The 10,022-nt window shown below is 41.3% G+C and overlaps 1 long non-coding RNA gene across 1 annotated transcript; it reads left to right on the top strand.

Annotated features, from left to right (window-relative positions):
- The first annotated feature begins 345 nt into the window (after positions 1-345).
- Positions 346-1,244, top strand: LOC123134129 (uncharacterized). The gene is made up of 2 exons (XR_006465519.1): positions 346-668; positions 770-1,244. It is a non-coding gene; the product is annotated as an uncharacterized lncRNA (long non-coding RNA).
- Positions 1,245-10,022: the final 8,778 nt, after the last annotated feature.

The following is a 10,022-nucleotide window of genomic DNA, read 5'->3' as shown; positions in this document are numbered from 1 at the left end:
CCGCGATGATGAACCTGAAGAAGCAATGCATGCTTTATTAAAGATATGGACGTCCACGGTCCCGCTGGCGGTCATTGAACGGATGATTTCATTCATGTCTATGACATACCGAACCTACTGGGTCACAAGCTTAGGGCAATCATGATCTGTTGAGTGTTAGTACGATGGGATTCATGAGAATATATTTGTGGGATTATTTCATAAATATTCGGAATAGTTCCGAGAGGATCTGAAAGCGTTTCAGGGTCACCGAAAGGTTTTTGGTGAGTATCGGGTAATACCGGGTATTACCGATAAATTATATATATAGAAAAATAGGTTAGTACTCCCAGGAGTACATATTCCTTCATTCGTCTGCAGTTGCCCACGTGAACGTTCCTCTCCTCGCTTCATTTTTTTTGAGAGAATTGGTTCACAATTTCCGCATCCGTTACGAGTGATGATTATAAATTAGTAACAAACCGATTTTTCTGGCGCTCTCATACCTTATCCTTCCATCCGCCTCGCACATCCCAAACCGAAACGGCCGGCTCCCCGGCACACGTCAGCAGCGGAACTGCGGCGGCGCCACCATCACTCCCCGGCGACCGATCTAGATTACAGCTTGCATCGGCCAACGGATCGGAGAGCACAAGACCGTCCGAACCTGAGATTTATGGGCATAAGAGGTCAGTGATTTTTCTCTTGGACGTTCTCTGCATGTTAATCCCATGTCCAGATCCGTCACATCTTCCCATCCATTAACCATAGTTGTCTTGCTTTCTTTTAGATCTGAAAGAGACGCATGTGGTCCCGTCCTGGATCTCATTGTTTGCTGAATTTTTGTGGACGGAAGAATTTTACGGTGCTTTGTGGATGTTCCTTATGGATGGGGGCTGGGAGTCTCACGTGGAAGAATTGATTCATATGGCTTCTGGCGGTCAATGCCGTAGTGTCGCATTATCGATCCCAGCTAGCCGTAAACAGATTGACATATATCTTGAATTATTTTGTTAGTGGACGTATGATCAAATGGATTCAGAGATACTCTTTCTGTTCCAAAAGGAGGGAGTAGTGATTCCCGCTGCTATTTCATCTTTGGGTAAGTAGTATACCCCGCAAAAAGAAACAGTAGCTCTGGTTGCTAATTTTATCACTCTGTAGAAACCTTTCATTGAAGGATCAAGAACCGCACCTTGCTGCCATCTTTCTTTATATGTTCAGTTTCGTCTTTGTATGAAATTGCTGCTGGAATATTTTGGAAAGGAACGTACATTTCCCTGTACAACAAGTGCTTTATTTTTCTGCGGAGAAGCCTTCTGTGTTTAGTGCCATATATACAACCACATTATAAAATGTATTACACCTGTTGTTTCATCTAGTTTTTGATATACTATTTTATGTATACTTTGAATTTATCATACTCATTTCGGCCACCCGCCTGCTTCATCTTTTAACTCATTGCAACGACTTGACTCTCACATAAAACCAGTATATACTCACGTAAAAAAAACTTGTAAGTACTCCCGTAATAAAAAAACAAATATATACTACCCTGCCAAAAAATTTGTATATACTTACTGATACTCCCTTACTAAAAAATTGTATATACTCCCTACCAAAAAAACAGTATATACTCCCCACCAAAAAAGTAGTACATACTCACATAAAAAATTTGTATGTACCCCCTAAATAAAAAACAAGTATATACTCCCCTGTCAAAAATGTTGTATATACTCCCTTACTAAAAAAATATATACTCCCTACCAAAAAAACAGTATATACTCCCTTACTAAAAAAGCAGTATATAATCACATACAAAAGCTGGTATAGACTATCTCCCCAAAGTAGTATATATGTTGCTGGAAGAGGTCAGTATGCAACTACCGGAACAGGTAGTTCATGCTTGTGCGTAGACAAATTATTAAATAAGTAAAGAGCAAGTATGAGACGCATTGTACTTATTAGTCTTCATACAAAAATATTAAGTGCATGTGATTGTTGCCTTGAACGAACAGAACCTTATCTTTGTAGCAGGATCCTCGAATCTCTCCATCTGTTGACGCATGCATGCATGCATCGGTGGCTGGTGGAGCAATTAGTGATTAGATCTAATAAGCGCTAACCCGTTTACTCCATGGGAGTATATACTTCCGGGAGTATAAAAGAGGAGTCTTATATATATATATATATATATATATATATATATATATATATATATATATATATATATATATATATATCTTGCCACAGAACTAGTTAAGGTTTTCGACGGTGTAAAAATACTCAAAAATTCTAAAAAAAATACTGAACCAACACACCTATAATATAACATGATCCAACGGATGGATTGAAAAAATATGACTGCATGTGTCCTGGACAAAAAGAACAAATGTTTCAATATATATTGATCCTGCAGTGTGCTTAAATGCTTGTTTTTTTCGCTGAGGACACATAAATGCAAATTTTCAACATCACACCATTGGATCATCTTATTATATCAGAGTAAGGATCCCCTATTTATTTCATATTTTTTACTTACTTTTAAACCCTTAAATGTTTAGCAAACCTTAACTAGTTCTGTGGCAAGCTATGATAGACATAGTTTTACCTATATAATGGTCTAGAAGTGTTTAGAACATTTTATATTTAATTGAAATATCAACGGGCGTAAAAAGGCCAAGAGGTGGAAGGCAACTTGGGCCAAGAAGGCACAAGTGGGAAAGTGCCTCCATCCCTAAAGGAAGGAGGCCGAATTGGAAAAAGGGGAGGAATCCCACCGCCCCCTCCTAGGCCACCTCCCCCTCCTAGGCCACCTCCCCAAGGGGGAAACTCCCCCCCTTGGTGTTTGCCCTCTCCTCCCCCTCCAACCTATATATACATGAGGATTTTGCTCTTTTGGAGATACAAGTTTTGGAGCCTCCTCTAGTTCTTCTAGTTATACTTCTAGTTGGTTCTAGTTGACTAATTAGAGCTAGGCCAATCCTCTTGTTGTCATAATTATAAGCCCAATTGGTTCTAATCTCCTCCCTCTAATTCTCTAGTGATGATTAGCTCTAGACGGTAAAGTGTTGCCGGATCGTGAAGGTTGCACGCTTGCAACTAACTAGAGAGACCGTGCTTCGGTCTTTAGTTCGAGGGACTGTTTGTGGGCGGTACGAGGGATCATTCATCAACAGTTTGAGGGACTCCAAGTACGATCTAGATTGACACGTTCTTCTTCCACTGCAACTCAGTGACAGTAACTATCGTGATCCAACCCATTATGCATCTTCACAGTAATCTTGGGTGATCGTAGGTGTGGATTTTTTTTTTCTTTTCTACTATGTTTCCCAACAAGGGCATCATGAGCAGTTATATGAGTAGAGGTAGGTTACGATCTAGATCGCATGTGGTTGTGAGGGTTGATGTTCTTGCTATGCTTCCCTCGAGTGTTGCTTTAGTTCAATTCATCGACGACATGGTGTCGCCTTTCACAAGGTTCTGACAATCGATCAGCTCTGGCTGTCGATGATCTACTAACAGTTCCTTGGGCTTCACTATAGTTGAGAATAGTGAACTGTTGCATAGACGAGAGGGTGCCGAAGATGGATGATGATCTAGGTGGGTCACACATATTTGATGAAGTTTAGTGTTGGGCTAAAGATTTTTAATTAAGTCTCTTGTTTCACACACCCCGAAACTTAAATCTAGCAACAAGAATCATTGCCTAAATTGTGGACATGGGTAGCTAGTGTTACTTGTTAAAACTGGTTAACCACATAACTAATTTTTTGCTGAAACCAATTAGAGGATGTCTAACTTGGTTTTGCAGGGTATCCATATGATGTGGTATAGACTTTGTCATGATAATGGGTTTATGTATGAGATGGTTATATGTTGTAATGTTAAGTGGGCTACGCATCTGAAAGGATCGAGAAGAGGTGTCTAGAGGGGGGATTAGACCCTCAACAAGTAAAGGTAGCAGTTTTTTAGTTTTTCAAGTTAAGGTTGGAGATTAGCACAATTTCAAACATTCACAATACATTTCAAGCAAGCATGCAAGAGTATGTGAGCAGCGGAAAATAAAGCATACAACTTGCAAGAAAGTAAAGGGACGGGATTGGAGTGTGCAAACGCAATTGGAAACACGGAGATTTTTTGCATGGTTCCGATAGGTGGTGCTATCGTACATCCACGTTGGTGGAGACTTCAACCCACGAAGGGTAACGGTTGCGTGAGTCCACGGAGGGCTCCACCCACGAAGGGTCCGCGAAGAAGCAACCTTGTCTATCCCACCATGGCCATCGCCCATGAAGGACTTGCCTCACTTGGGTAGATCTTCACGAAGTAGGCAATCTCCTTGCCCTTACAAACTCCTTGGTTCAACTCCATAATCTTGGCAGACGCTCCCAAGTGACACCTAACCAATCTAGGAGACACCACTCTCCAAAAGGTAATAGATGATGTGTTGATGGTGAACTCCTTGCTCTTGTGCTTCAAATGATAGTCTTCCCAACACTCAACTCTCTCTCACACACGGATTTGGATATGGTGGAAAGATGATTTGAGTGGAAAGCAACTTGGGGAAGGCTAGAGATCAAGATTCTTGTGGTTGGATTGGAATGTCTTGGTCTCAACACATGAGTAGGTGGTTCTCTCTCATAAAATGAGTAGTGGAAGTGTAGGCATGTTCTGATGGCTCTCTCTCAAATGGAGAAGGGGCGGAGGGGTATATATAACCTCCACACAAAATCTAACCGTTACACACAAATTACCAAACTCGGTGGGACCGAATAGTGAAACTCGGTCAGACCAATATGGTTCAAAATATGAACGTTAGAGTTTTCGATGGGACCGACAAGGTCAACTCGGTGAGACCGATGTGCTAGGGTTAGAGCAAAACCTCATCTCGGTGAGACCGATTGCATGAACTCGGTGGGACCGATTTCAGCAATAAGCAAACAAAGACTTGGTCAAGCAAACTCGGTGGGACCGGCCGCATATCTCGGTGAGACCGAAATATATGCAATAGGTAACAGAGAGTTTGCAAGGCCATCTCAGTGAGATCGAGATCCCATCGGTGAGACCAAACTTATTAGGGTTTCTCGCAGTGGCTATGTCAAGTGAACTCGGTGGCGCCAGATAGATCAAATCGGTGGGGCTGAGTTTGACTTTAGGTTTGGGACATATGTGGAAATGAGAAAGTGGTTGAGGGATTTGGAGCATATCACTAAGCACTTTGAGCAAGCAAGCCATTAAGCAACACCTCATCCCCTTTTAATAGTATTGGCTTTCCTATGGACTCAGTGTGATCTTGGATCACTAAAATGAAAATGTAGAGTCTTGAGCTTTTGCCAATACGTGTCCTTAGCATCTTGAAGGGGTTCCACATCCTTTTGTCCTGCCACTCCAATATTGAACTCATCTGAAATATACTAGATGAAAGTATTAGTCCAACAAGAGATATGTTGACATTAATTACCAAAATCACCCAGGGAGCACTTGTGCTTTCAATCTTCCCCTTTTTGGTAATTGATGACACTACTAGGGAAAACGCTATACACAGAGGTATAGCACTAGCGTTGGTCAAAACTCGGCGCTAGCGCTACTTAGTAGTAGCGCTTGTTGCAAAACCACGCTACAACCATTGTTTTAGCAGTAGCGCGTCTTCACAGAAAAGCGCTACTACTAAAATTCCCTCACTAGTGTCGGTAGGCTAGGAATAGTAGTAGCGGTTCTCCCAGAAGCACGCTACTGCTAAAAACATTGTAGCAGCGCGTTTTTGCTGTAGAGCGCTACTGCTATGTAAAAAAAATAGAAAAATAAGTAGAAAAGTAAATGAAAATGAAAGCCTTTCACTAAGCTCGAGGACTATGTCCCTGACATGGATGGATGGCACAACATGGTGGAGTGATTGTCGATATATGACAATGTGTCCGTTTAGTCCATACTTTTTGTATGACAAAACTTTGAGTTATGCATGGTGAAACTTTATTTGTGATGTAATTAAACCGTCCTCCTCCTCGACTAGCGAAAATCACTCTAGTTAGGGCATTTTGGGTACGATGAACTTTGCTATTTATGCTTATGATATGTTGTTTCTAATTTTGCCAAGTCTGTCTCTTTCTGTTGCTCAACTATATATGTTGCATATCATTGACTCATGTGACGATGCAGGTGCATAGATCATAGATGGCGAAGAAGTGCTACGCCAGGAGTATATATACGACAAGTGGCCGGAGTGTCAGGCCCAGGTGTACCGGTTTCCGGTTTCCGAGCGACAGACAGTAGTTAATTTAGGTTCACGCTAATGCAAGAGAGGGGTACGAACTCATGTACTCAAAGTGATAGCTCTTCTCGCGTATATCATTGTTTAGATGGATGACGATGTATTTGCAAGTAATTGAGACTTGTATTGCTATTTTCGAGATTGATGACAAGAGACAACTTTGTGTTGGATGATGATTATGATGATGACATGATTTGATGAGACTAATTGTATGTATATGCTATGGTTACATTTGTATGTGTATGATATGCTAAAGATTATTATATAAAGCCTATTCAAATACAAAACAAATACAAAACAAATATGCAGGAAAAAAAACTAATAAAACTAGTAGTAGCGAGGGGGAAAATTTAGCTGTAGCGCCGCCTTACCAGTAGCACTTCCCTGTAAACAGCGCTGCAGATAATATCAGTAGCGCCCTTTTCTAAAGAGCGCTACAGCTATTCATGTATAGCAGTAGCGTGGGACAACAGGCACTACTGCTATATGTTAGTTGTAGCGCCTTATTAGTAGCGCCGGTCCCCGCGCTACTGAGAGGCCCAAAACCCGCGCTGCTGCTAGGCTTTTCCCTAGTAGTGTGACAACATACATGAAAGCTTTAGATAAAGATGTGAAGTGTAACAAGTAAAGCTTTGGAAAGACATGTAACATGCATTGGCTCCCCTGACATGTATGCAATCATGTGAATATAGATTATGAAAGTATGTGAATGCATAAGCATGTCAGAGCAAGCAATGAGTTACATGTATCTTGGCTATATGCATCAGAGCAAATGATATGAAATGCAGAAACATGCCTACATGTTCATGAGTCTTTCTTGCAAACAATATGTACATTAGCAAGAGATCCTCATGCACATGAGTGTGATGCAAATACTTACCTTGTGGTCTTGAGCTAACTTGGGAAGAGATGAACCTGAGAAAATAGGGTTAGATAACACAGGAACATCTACTAATCAGAGCAACAACGAGAAAACACAAGAGTACCAAGACTGAGATGACATGCAGAGAGTGAGTACTTATTACTCTATTTGGATATTAACATGTCCCCAAGGAATAAAGATATGCAATGAATTCCAAAGATTTTCTTCCCTTAGATGTCTTTCTCCCCCTGAATCTGATATTGGATAATGGGAGAAGATAGGGTAATAGAAAATCAGAGCAAATTAAAAACAAAGAAAAAGACACAAAGAAACATCTTCTACTAGCATGTCTTTTCCCCTCTTAAAGACACGTGGCTTCTCTCCTCTTTGTATACCAATCATCTGGGAAGATTAAGAAGTCTTTCTCTCCCATAAGGTCTCTCTCTCTCCCTTTGATGTGTTAAGCTTTGATGTGATCTCTTTCTCCCCCTTTGACATCAATTTCCAAGAAGGGATCTTTTGGAGCATAAGTCAAATAGGTTTGGTCCTTGAGTCACATGACAAAGCAACATGTGGGTTGTGATGCAGGTAGATGATAAGAATCATCGAGTGGAGCTAGATTAGATATGCAGGATGCAAATGACAAAATGTTTCCACAGTAGTGAAATCGGTAACATCGAGTCATTTTCTACGGTGACACCAAATTGTTTCGGTCTGGCCGAGAAGAAAGGATCGGTGAGGCCGAGTTCAACACAGAGAAAGATTTTGTCATCTTAGCTCACTAGGCAAATAGGATCTCACAAAGATTTGCAGGGAATTAACTAAAGGATTTGCAATGAATTAAATGCAGGGAATGCAGAAAATAACAGAGAAAAGAAAAGAAATCTAGATGAAGTTTTTTTTGAAAGGCGAAACAAACATGCAAGAGACAAGTGCAAGAACACAGATAAACACTCGAGAACTTCATCTAGAATTGGTCGGCGACAAAGTCACCTACGTTAGAGTATATTGACTTAGGAGTCAAGTGAAGACACTTGATCATAGGTCATACTCATCGTTTTAGCTCAAAATGGGGTTGCCATTTTTAGTTAAGTATTTTGATGTATTCACATCTTGTTGAGTTGCTTTGACCCATGTCTTGGGGTAAATCTTCTCTAAGATGGAATGACATACCTTGGTGGTGGTGGTGATCTTGATCATGTAGTTGAACTTGTGTAGGATGCTCAAGGTTGATGTAGTTCATCAAGAGTTTGGAGCACCGCTTATAGTTTGAGTTCATCTTCCTACATGGGTTACTTATGCAAGGAACAACACTTGTGTATCCAAAATGACAATCATGAAAATTGATACCAAATGAAATTTGATATATAGAAATTGTCAAAGGATATATTGAAAGGATTCATGCTTCCTTGTCTTCAACCACCATATTGTAGAGACTTGGTGATGTAGAGATTGCTTAGAATGTGATTGAGTTGCAATCTCATAGAATTGGGCTTATCCAAGTACCTACAAGGGTTAGATAACATGCAAGAGTACAAGTGTATCCAATACATATGATCATCATCATAAGAGAAATATCAAGGATTAGTCATAGAAAGGCTCATGCCTTGCATGCATCCAAATGGAGTTTCTACTCCAAGTTTGAGGCATTAATGATATTCAATTCACCTCTCAAACGGCAAAATACTTTCTCATCAAGCGGTTTGGTGAATATATCCGTCAATTGCTTATTGGTACGAACATGTTTAAGATTGGTCTCTCCCTTTGCAACATGATCTCGAATGAAATGATGACGAACTTCAATATGCTTAGTTTGAGAATGTTGCACGGGATTATGAGCAATCTTAATAGCACTTTCATTGTCACAAAGTAATGGAACATGTCTCACATATATCCCATAATCTCTGAGAGTTTTGGTCATCCAAAGTAATTGAGCACAACATGAACCGACGGCAATGTATTCTGCTTCGGCGGTGGATAAGGATACCGAGTTTTGTTTCTCGGAGGACCAAGACACAAGAGATCTACCAAGAAATTGACAAGTAACCAAAGTGGACTTTCCATCAACCTTGTCACCGGCATAGTCAGAATTGGAGTAGCCAACAAGATCAAAAGAAGACCTCTTAGGATACCAAATGCCAAAGTTTGGTGTGTGAATTAAGTATCTCACTATCCTTTTCACAGCCTTAAGATGACATTCTTTGGGGGCCGCTTGATATCGTGCACACACGCACACATTTAGCATAATATTGGTACGAGAGTTTCGAGGATATACCCCGCGGTATGACCCGGCTGGAAGTATGACCTGGCCGGACTTGGCGCTTCCCATGACCCGCCGGAGGACTAGCGACTCACGGGTCTGGCGGCTTACATGTCAGACGACTCACGGATGACCCCGACGGCAGGTCACATAGAAGACTAGGCCTAAAGCCCAGTAGGCCGACTCATATTATGGTGGACCGGCTTAAGACAGAAGGCATGAGTAATATTTTCTTTACGAGGAAGCAAGACCCGTACTTGTATCCGACTTGTAATAGAGAATAAGTTAGTTCTAATCCTCATAGGACTCTACATGTAAGCCGCCCCTTCAACTTATATAAGGAGGGGCAGGGCTCCCCAAAGAGGGACAAGCAAGAAGAGACAACAATCTCTAGGGCTAGACACAAAGAGCCGGCTTACCGGCGACTCCCACATGATCATAATGAGACCTAGCAACAAACAGCATATAGGGTTATTACCGGATGATGTTTCCCGGGGCCCGAAGCTGTCTAAATCCTTGTCCTGTGTGTTGCGTCTCTCGTCCCGATCAACCCCTCTCAAGCTACCGCATAGATGTGTTGGCCTCGCGACTAAGTCCTGACACTAAGGACATCTACCGTGACAAATCCACGACAGTTGGCGCCCACCGTG

The sequence above is a fragment of the Triticum aestivum genome, chromosome 6B (assembly GCF_018294505.1).
Source record: "Triticum aestivum cultivar Chinese Spring chromosome 6B, IWGSC CS RefSeq v2.1, whole genome shotgun sequence".
Classification (NCBI taxonomy): domain Eukaryota; kingdom Viridiplantae; phylum Streptophyta; class Magnoliopsida; order Poales; family Poaceae; genus Triticum; species Triticum aestivum.
Note: the sequence above shows the minus strand (reverse complement) of the source record. Positions and strands in the feature narration are given on the sequence as shown.